The following is a 9,049-nucleotide window of genomic DNA, read 5'->3' as shown; positions in this document are numbered from 1 at the left end:
AATTTGGCTTAACTCCTCCAATACCCTACAATCCCGCTGGGAAATTTGACTTTGATTTCATCCCGATTCGTAATTCTATGGAAAATTTATGAACTAAAAATCCATCCTAACTTGATTTTGTTTGAGTTTGGAGCAATATCCCCATTGGCATTTCGGTAGAAATTTTGTTTTTTTCTAATTTTATACCCGGTGTGAGGAAAAGTTCCACCAGGGATATGAGACAGGGGTGTGATGTTTTATATCAGAAGGAATAACAAGGTGGACTGATAAGGCAAGTTTGCTTACTTAGATCTTCAAAAAAATTTCGTGGAGTCAAGAGCAAATATCCCCATCAATCAAAACAAAATTGTACATGGGGAGGAGGTTGTCAAAATCCTTCAGAATCTCTTCAAGGCCCAATTATAAAAAAAACATCGGTAACGTGGTCAAGGGCTTCTCGGAGGGAGGGGGGTGATAACAGGCATGTACGAAACGCAAATTATCGTAATACTATACATACTAGGCAAAGTATTTGATGACACCATGAATTTCAAAATTACAAAATGAGAAGTAATTTTCAGTGCCCTTCCCCAAGTCAAAGGTCATAGCTTTTCTGGAAATTAACTAGTGGCGCTAAACTTTGCTGTTGATGCCCCCACCAGGCTGGTTACCAAAAAGGGTCCAACGAATAGGACATGATTTCGAACGCGAATGATCTTTGGCAAACGGCTAGAATAAACACAAAAATCAAGTGTTACAATCATAAACATAAAATAACCTAAGCAAATATATACAGGCAGTAGGTGTGGTAGATGTACCAGAAAATCCAAACAAAATCTCCTGAGTGAGAAACTGAAAATGTAGAAATCCAGAAAAAGGCAAGAAATAAGTAGGCAGAAAAATAAACCATACATACAATAGACCATAACGTTTTTTTTTTATAAGAACAAACTATATAAGAACATAAGGCTTCGAGGCCCAAAAATTTAAGAACATTCTAAGAACATACTAAGGCTTTAGAGACTTAAAAACATGCAATTTCTTAAGAAATTACATCAAAATGCTCAAAAATACTGAAAATAAGAACATTTTAAGAACATTTTTAGGCTTCAAATCCAAAAAACTAAGAACATCCGAAGGCTTCGAAATTTTTTGACGTTCTTATAAAAAAAACGTGTACTGTAAACTCTCCAATGTTCGAACTTCCATTATTTGAGTCTATCTATAATTTGAACTTGTTTCCAATCCCCGTCAAGGAGAAACCCTCTATAAATACTTTCTATACTTCAAGTCGCCATGTCCCTTTAATTCGAATTAATTAGAAATCCTGTTCGAATCAGCGAGAGTCAGTTATTGTTAGGCGCACGCGTCCCTAATGACTGCAAAAAGTCATCCCATTTTAATTGCATACGTCATTTTATTTAAACGCACAAAACAATTAAAAATATTTATTCCTTTCTTTGTATTATTTATATCATTTATACCTTAGGGATTTTTTCTAGCATTTCAAATTACATTCAGATTTTTTCGTAGTTTGATTCGCATACCTCTATAGATACATCTCCTATATAAGAAACTTTTTTTTGCTAGAGGATGAGCAGAAGCCTAATTTTTTCGTATCAGTTCAATTTTTTCATAGATTTTTTAGATTTCTTTTATTCTCCTCTAAAATACTTTGTCAATATTTTCATTATTCTTCATTTTTCTCACTTTGTCACATAGATTAAATCTTGTCATTTTTTTTTATTCATTCAGCTTGAACTCTATCATCAAAAGTTACGAACACTTGTATCACTTTATTTTCTGTCCAGCTACAGCTATACTGTCACGGTTGCACCAAAAAAAAAACTTAACGTCAAATTTCAACATGAAAAATATTGATAAAGCTTTCAGCTTCTTATTAACACAAAACTAAAACTTTCTCTTTACTAAAAAGTTAATTAGAAAAAAGGGTCTACAACTCAAAACTCTCTCAGTGGGTTTTTCAGTTTTCTGCCCTTCAATTTTTTCCAGTTTCTGTCAATTTGGTATTAATATTTGATAAGATAGAGAAAAGTTATGAATAAGTAATGCTTTTATTGAAAGTAGGGGAAAAGGTTGTACGTAGGAAGCCTTTCCTTGATACACTCTTTTCTTTTTGTAAGAACAAGTAAAGTTTTGTCGAGACTCTGTTGTTCTTATTTTTTCAGTACTTTAAGGGGGGGGGTTGTAGGGTTTCTAAATACCGTTTTCCCGTCAAAATACCTAAAACTGTTCTTCTGCTATTAAGTTCAAAATAAATTTCAGGATTTTTTTTACTGTCATTTCGATTTTGAGAGTTAAGCCATTAATTTGTTAAAAATTCAGCTAGCGTTGTTTCCCCGGTTTGTTTTTAAACTGTTCTTATATCTAAGCATTTTTTAGCCTTATTGCTTTTAAGAAATTGTTCTTGTAAACGAAAAAAGTGTATTATACCTGGTCTTCAGATCTTAAGTAACTCAAACATTACGGCATTTCTTATCGGAAAAAGCACTTACGGTCTTACGGTTTATCTTTCCCAAAAATTTGTCTAACTTTAAAATCAATGTGTCTGGTCAACACAACACACTTTTTATTAGAACCAGTACGTTTTTTTATAAGGCTCGGCTGTTCTCATCAGTTTAGCACTTTCAGCCTCAGATTGTTCTCATCATGTTCTTATTTTTAAAGCGAAATTAAGATATTTTAGGCTTTATACCCAAATTTTACTACTTTGGCCCCTAAGTTGCTCGCAACCGATTAATTTCAGGCTCAGCATTGTTCTTTAAGTTGCTCTTATTTTTTCGTGAAATTGAGCCTCATTGTTATAAGAAAAAGAGTGAAGATTTAAATTAAGGTGTGTCTTCGATCAGAAAAAAAGATAAACACGCTTTTATTTATAAGAATACACTTTATAAGAATGTCCATGATGAAAATGGCCAAAAAATTAAGAATATCGTAAGAATATCACCATCATAAAATTTAGCAACTGAACCTAAGAATGCCATTTTTAATGTATTTTAACCTGTAGATTGCCAATTTCGATCTTAACCTAAGAATAGCGTAAGAATATTTTTGGATGATTTTCGCCAAAAAGTTAAGAATATCCATGATGAAATGAAAAAACACCATTCTTATAAAAAAAAGCGTGTAATCTTGACTTGTGTAACTAAAATTACAAGGGCACATAAGGCAGAGAAACCAGATGCAAGGTTACGTAATCGACAAAAGATTATTACTATTATGTAATAGTTATCGGACTTTTGCGAGTACAATATGAGAAATATTTTACTAGTTCCAAGATTTTTCCATACAATATTTTCCGAGCCTTTAGGTGAGGAAAATATACGGAAAATCCGGAACAAGTGAAATATTTCTATATTGTACGAGCAAATGTCTGATAACTGGTTTATCACTGACCAAAAAAATGCATTTTTTGTGTCGGAAAAAATATCGCAGGGCACTTTTGTAGCAAAGTGACGTTAGATTGCTGCTACCGCTACAATGCAACAACATCTTTTCGTCAATTTATATTTTGTACATGTAAAATAGAAGATACTAGACGGTTTCCGTCGTCGCAAACGCCGGTTAACGGTTTTGCTTGCACATCAAAAGCCTTTACTATAATGTGGGTTAATTCCTGACATCGTTTTGGCTTAAAATGCCGAATACAATAATAAAAATTATACTTCTAAACTTTCTACATTAGTCAAAATTTTGTGTCTGTAAGCCTCGATGATATGTCTTTCTAAGAAAACGGAAGTTTGTGTTCAATGAAATGCCATAGTGACCCTGTCAAAATTATCGAGGGTACCCGTCGTTGCAGACGCCCAAAGGTGTCTGAGGTGGTGAGAGGGTTGCTTCTAGGAAAGAAAAAGCCTTAGTTGTGAGAGGCCCGCGCTTTGCGATTGAGCACTGAAGGTTTTCCCGTTTGTTGGCTTCACATGCGGACAGCTTAAGACCGGCGCATATGCAATGCAACCAACATTGAAACCTTTTTAAATAATGTTAAACGAAGTTTGGATCAGGTAAGGTTTCCGTGGGCGCTGGTTGGATTCTTTATCAGTTTTCGAGCCAGATAAAGAATGTGCCCAACGACGATTTTACTGACCAGATTTATTGAAAAAGACACTTAAAACTGTTAAAGAATTCTCCCAAGACTGTTTAACAATTGACCCAAGACTGTTAAAGAATCTGCCTTTCTGATAAAGCATCTACCCCAAACCTGATAAAGAATGTACTCCCCTCCAGATAAAGAATCTGCCCACCTGTTTAACGATCTGCCCTCCACCAGATTAAGAATTGACCCAAGACTGTTTAACAATTGACACAAGACTGTTTAACAATTCACCCGAAACTGTTCAACAATTGACCCCGAAGTTTAATCATCAAACAACAATGTTGGATTTTGTTGCGTGTCTTGATATAAAATAATTCGAAATCGTGCAACAAAAATGCCACACCTTTTTATTTGAAACTTTGTGACGTCGCAGTACTTTTTCATGAAATTGACGTCAGAACTTTTTTCGTTTACAAATAGCAGTTTTTTTATTTTTTTTATTTAAATCTCTTTTATCACCATTAGATTTGGTATAATACTTACAGTCTTAGAGTCTTCTCTAATCCGAGTTTTCTACGCTTGTCAAACTTAGCGCGAGACTTTTTGTATCGAAGGTGGATAGGTTCGCGGCGTTCAAATTTTAGAAACCTTAATATGTTACTGGGCTAGCGTTACAGAAATCTTTCATAAACTCAATTAGTATAGAAGATATTATCGGATAATCTTACATTTAAATCTTAAATATTATGACTATTATGGGTGTGGTATATTTTCTTAATAGTTTTGATTCCACAAAACCAAATCAAGTTTTTTCCTTGAAAGCTAGGAAATGTGAATTTAGTATTGTTTTTTTATAAACTGGACAGAGAAGCTGTACGTAGCCTCATAGCTTAATAGATTGTCGATTGTCGTTTCAGCCATTTTTAGTTATGTCTCTCGGCTTCATATTATCTCTAAATGAAAGGCTGCCAGAAATATAAGCAGTCATTGAAGGTCATTACACGTGAATTTTTAGAGAAGTTGAGCTCGGTAATAATATAATCCCGACTTGCTAGGGCGGAAGAGGTCAGAAAAGGTGTTTCTAAGTCACTTAGGCGGGGCGATATGGGTCGGGCGGTATTAGATAGGTTTTTGGATTATCAAAATAAAAGCTTCTAAATAGCGAAAGGTTCACGCCCAAAAAATTAGGGAGGTAAAACTGCGGAGATAATGTTAGTTTTAACTGCCGCACGCATAAAATTGATAAAGTTGACACGCAAGACATGGCATCCGAAGGAGACTACGTATCATAAAATGAATAAGAAAGCCTGTTTCACAATTTTTCATATTTTCAATTTATTGGAACTATGTCACTTGACCTACCCTAAATACGCCTCTGGCTTTGTGTGCTGATATTCTTTGTTCTTCATAGAAACATTACAGGCGGTTGGTGTTGCCATAACCTTACGTAACTTATCGTAAAATATCGTGCATTTTTAATGAGCTCTTTTATCCATTGGTGAAATCTTATTGGCTCATTTAAGCTTTAGAAATTAGATGAGACGAGATTCATTGTTTCTGACATGAGTGTAAGAAAATATTTGGACTAAAAAAAGGCCTGTAAGCTTGGTAATCCTTCATCGAATGAGAAGATTTTAAGATCAATGTTTTCTATTTACGGTGAACTCTATTGCTTGATACTTTCCTCCATAATTCTCCAGCGACTTTATGTCTACAAATTGAGTCTGAAATCGTGTGTGCTTATAAAAAACTTTTCATTTTCTGGCTTGAGAAAATATCTTTTTAAAACAAAATTAAAAGGACAACGAGATGGAGCAAAAACTTGTTTCGATGACGAAGTTTTATCTAATTTTCGTATATTAAAAGGCTAGAATCTTCAATACTGGTAATTAGAATGTCAGAGCAAACTCGAGTTCTACTAAAAAGTCTTATCTTAAAACACTTTAACGATCAATTACCGACACATTCAACTCCTGCTTTTCTTTATACCTCCATGGTCTCACAGACCTGTTTGGTTAAAAAATCTAAAGTGGCAAAAATATCCCACAATTTCAGCCCCACTAGGAAATAGACTTTGTTTTATATAGGATACTGTATTTCACATTTCGTAATTTTGGGATCCTGTCAAAGAGTCAACTGCCTAACCATAAGTACCCCCCTCCCCCTCATAGGCGAAGCGAGATACCCTACAAAATTTATGAGGGAGTGCAAACGTTTATGACATACTCATTAGCTTCATGATAAAACAAAGACAATAATTACAGTGTCGTAAAAACCGTAGTCTGATGATCCATACTCTCTATTCAAACTTACACCACATGAGCAAAAATTCCATCAGAAGCTACTCATTGAGAGTATGGTATTTTTAACCCAGTTTGAATTTGGTTTGAATTTCGTGCCAAAAAAGCCGTTAATAAAGGTTAGCCAATCAGATTCGCGCACTTCCAATCAAAACATTAATATCACGTGATTTCAACAATTGTTTAACAGTCAATAGAATTATGCGACCAGATTTGGCATCTACAAAAATACCCGGCTACTCTGTCAGTCGGAACCACTACATAGAAATGGCAACTATTGCCTTAACGGGAAATATTTCCCGAACGGGAAGGTGAAAAACTTCCCAAAGTGGATAGAGTTTCCGAATCAGGAAGTTAACCAGTTTCCCGATCGGGAATGTGACCTCTGCGCACTCCGGAAATGGTCGTGGAAGGTAAATAATTGATGCCTATTGCAAAAGAGGGTGAATAAATACCTTTTACCGGGTAGTTAAGAAATCCACCGGGTAATCGCTTCTTAATTCTACTTTCCCCATTCCCAATTAAAAACTTCCCTATTTGGAAACTTCTTCTCGATCGGGAAACAAAAATCTGCTTTGTTTACAAAAATTCAACTTCCCGTTCGGGAACAATGAAAAGTTCTTGACCAAAACGGGAAACTGAAAAGTGATGAAATTTTCAACCTGGAAACAGTTTCCTTTTTGGGTTATTTTCACCTTCCCGTTCGGGAAATATTTCCCGTTAAGGCAATAGTTGCCATTTCTATGTAGTGGTTCCGACTGTCTGTTATTTCTATATTATTATTCGTTTTTAATTTAACTAAATGTTATACTTCGAAACCACACAAACAGAGTAGCTATAAAAACCGCTCCCATCCATAAATTTTGCAGGGTATCTCGTTACGCCTTTGCTCCTGAAAACCTGTAAGAAAATGATGGGACGCCAAACAAACAGCACAAAAAACACAACGATGGTTCTGTTCTCAATGATCATATTCACGGAGATTCTGATTACACTTTTTCAACAATGTCGTGGTTTTTGTAATTATATCAAATGAGTTTTAATTAGATTTGTATAATTGGGCTGCAATACTTAACTGACTTATCATAACTGGCATAAGAAAAAGAAACACGATAGCAAAAAATCTTAAAAATGTATATGTATGCAAAGAATTTTGACATACCTTCACCCATACTTTAGCTTCATATTATAATAAAAATCGTACCATTTCGAAACAAACTTCCAGCACAGAAATTCTTGCAATAACATAATTTTCCAATAAAGATCCCTTTCGGAGTGTTTTCTTTTTTGTTGCCAACTCGCCATTGTTTTGGTGTTTTGTATTACTGTATTGTTCTCCATTATTTTACTGTACTTTTCTAAACAAACGAAAAAATATGCTGTGTTTTTTTTTAAACTACAGTCAGTAGGCCTCAGTACAACAGTGGAACCTCTGATTACCGGACCCATCATCGGGGAGACACTAGTGGACACAAGTCTGCACTAGAATGGTTTTATGTTTAAAAAGCTGAAAGAGCTTATAATTTAAACCCTAAACAGTTCTTAAAAAGAAGTGTAAACTCTTTTGTCGAAAAACAGATTTGTTTAAAAAACGAAACGGTCGAGTGTTTATAAACATATCAAATAGACCTTGCACAATAATAACGGGGGTGTAGCTCAGTGGTAGAGCGCTCGCTTTGCATGCGAGAGGCCCGGGGTTCGATCCCCCGCACCTCCATAAATTTTTATCTTGGCTCACCTTCAAAGCCAATCTACTATACAAGTTGTGTCTTACCATCAGAAATTTTTAGACCATTTGTTTCTGTTCTTAATCAACACTTTTTTTACGAGTTTGAAATTCGAATTATAATTAAAACCAAATTTCGGAGTTGCGTTCTTTCTAAGGAAGTGTGACCAGTGAAAGAATTTTGATTGGCTGTGTTTTCAACCATCTTATTTCCCATCCAGAACGCGTCTAGAGCGCCGCAATCATGACGACGGATTGTATCTACGATGGCCCCTAAGGCTCACCACGCACTTCCAGTTCTTATAAAATTTGTGAACTAGAACTGTCTAGGGTCATGGCCCAGAAGGCTCACGAGACACTGCGCACTTCCGACTTTTTTTGTGATGACACTGCGCACTTCTGAAAATATTTTAGAGACGCAAAAGCCCCTCTCGAAAGATAGCCGTTCTGGTCAGCAAAGTAGATACACGCTTTTTTTTTTATAAGAATACACTTTATAAGAATGTCCATGATGAAAATGGCCAAAAAATTAGGAATATTGTAAGAATATCACCATCATGGAATTTAGCAACTGAACCTAAAAATGCCATTTTTAAAGCATTTTAACCTGTAGATTGCCAATTTCGATCTTAACCTAAGAATACCGTAAGAATATTTTTGGATGATTTTCGCCAAAAAGTTAAGAATATCCATGATGGAATGAAAATACACCATTCTTATAAAAAAAAAAGCGTGTACCGAGTTTTAATAAATGAGTTGACGAGGCTCGGAAATCCCGAGTTATTTTTCTCGAGTTAGTCTAAGGGTTACTAAAAAAACGAGTTATGACGTTATTTTCGGAAATAAATATTGACGTCATTTTGTACCTCCTATGAAGTCATTCTCAATTTCGTAACTCGGTTTTTTTTCCTTGACTTAAAAATTTCGAGTTATTTCTGGTATTTTAACTCGAGTATTTTTCCTCCCTTTGAATCTTCGAGTTACTTC

General features: G+C 35.0%; 1 non-coding gene across 1 annotated transcript; it reads left to right on the top strand.

Annotated features, from left to right (window-relative positions):
• Window positions 1–7,981: 7,981 nt before the first annotated feature.
• Trnaa-ugc (transfer RNA alanine (anticodon UGC)) lies at window positions 7,982–8,053 on the top strand. Its single transcript has one exon. It is a non-coding gene; the product is annotated as a tRNA-Ala (tRNA).
• Window positions 8,054–9,049: the final 996 nt, after the last annotated feature.

The sequence above is a fragment of the Clytia hemisphaerica genome, unplaced genomic scaffold, assembly GCF_902728285.1.
Source record: "Clytia hemisphaerica strain Z4C2 unplaced genomic scaffold, Clytia hemisphaerica genome assembly, whole genome shotgun sequence".
NCBI lineage: Eukaryota > Metazoa > Cnidaria > Hydrozoa > Leptothecata > Clytiidae > Clytia > Clytia hemisphaerica.
Note: the sequence above shows the minus strand (reverse complement) of the source record. Positions and strands in the feature narration are given on the sequence as shown.